The sequence below is a fragment of the Cyprinodon variegatus genome, unplaced genomic scaffold (genome assembly GCF_000732505.1).
Source record: "Cyprinodon variegatus isolate N-32 unplaced genomic scaffold, C_variegatus-1.0 Scaffold73, whole genome shotgun sequence".
Lineage (NCBI taxonomy): Eukaryota > Metazoa > Chordata > Actinopteri > Cyprinodontiformes > Cyprinodontidae > Cyprinodon > Cyprinodon variegatus.
The window spans coordinates 55,702-57,425 of record NW_015150526.1 but is presented as its reverse complement, the minus strand read 5'-3'; positions in this window follow the sequence as shown (position 1 = coordinate 57,425).

Here is a 1,724-nt window from a genome sequence, read left to right as displayed (position 1 = left end):
TGGTATGCAAGCGGTAAATAAAAATTTTCTTACAAATATGAAATCAACCATACAAAAAAAAATTCAAGGAGTTAAAGTTTGTAAGATCTTGTAATCTTTCCAGACTGATTATGAGTGGTCAGCTACTGCAACTTCAGTTCTAACTTTATGGTTCAAAGAAAGCAATCTCTGCATTACTCAAAAAAAAAAAAAAAAAAATGGCTCCTTTCCAGATTCTTATATTCTGCCCACATCTATTGTTTGAGGAAAGCACCCGAATAAGAGAGGGCTGGGCGTGGTCTCAGCTGTGATTAACAGAGAGGTTGATGGCAGCAATGTGACAGTGACACAAACTTGGAAAATGATTACAGAGAGGAACATTTTTAGACAAATTCAGCAATCATATGTGATGGAGGATTTTTTTCCACTATAGGGACATAAGAAAAAGGGGTATTGAGGCATACCAGTTTGAACCCCTGAGACACATGAGGCCATCTGTGTGGCCATGCCTACTAAACTATCAGACAACAGAAAAGGTACAGCTTCTGAATGATTTTACAGTGAAACTGCAAAAACTTTGATCTACAGCTACACACACTCCAACTAGCTAATAGGGGAGCAATTCTTTTACAGCACATAGTGGCACCCAGCAGAGCTCCTTGTTTATCTGGGAAGCATTATAATAACTCTAAAGCCACCACCTGTAGAGATTCAAAATCAGACGCTGTACACTTATTAAACATGAGGATGGATTTAGATGCAAAAACATGATTGCAACAAATTTGCTGTACCCTGTCAAAATAATGGTTATTTACAGCTGCTTTTTGTATCTCTGCTTCTGTCTCCTTGAACCCCGGTCGGCCTCGGCAGATGACCGCTCACACTGAGCCTGGTTCTGTTGGAGGTTTCTTCCTGTTAAAAGGTAGTTTTTCCTCTCCACTGTCGCTACAAGCATGCTTAGTGTGAGGGATTGCATTCGAGTCAATGAGTCAAAGCAATCAACTGGTTTTCCTTAGATAGAAAACTTTGAATCAATTTGACTATTTGATCTGGTGAACTGTAAAGTGCCTTGAGATGACATGTGTTGTGAATTGGCGCTATATAAATAAACTGAATTGAAATTAAGTTGAATTGAAATTACAAGAAAATTTTCGATTTTGGGGTGAGTTACCCTTTAAGTTTAAACCCAGTGGTTCTAGGTACTCAGAGATTCACTTCCATACAGAAAGCCCATATTCTTATCTTCAGGTAACACAGAGTACATGTCAGATTAAATAATAAAACTTCAGCGATAGTATCTAGGTGTTACTTTATTGTATGTCTCGTACCATGTCCATTGGTTGTGCTGTTCTTTTTACATCTCTTTGCAGGTGATGAAGCAGACTGAAAATGCTTTATTATTATCTCCCTTTTATGTCCTCTTTATTTCATCTTTTCTCCTTTTTTCTGTTTTCCCTCTTCTGTTCTACTTACATTGCAGTGTCCATATAACCTTAAGAATTATATATATATATGTGTGTGTGTTTAGGAGAAAGATATTTGTGCTTGTTGGCCAAGTATCATGCCACTGGCAGTCATACTAAACCTCATGAATCGCAAAACAACATTCCTCATCTATGTGATACAGTATACTCCTGTTAAACAGAGATTCTCAGGGTAAATTCTGCACTGGTTTAAAAACATCTGATGTGAAAATCTATCTATCCATCTATCTATCTATCTATCTATCTATCTATCTATCTATC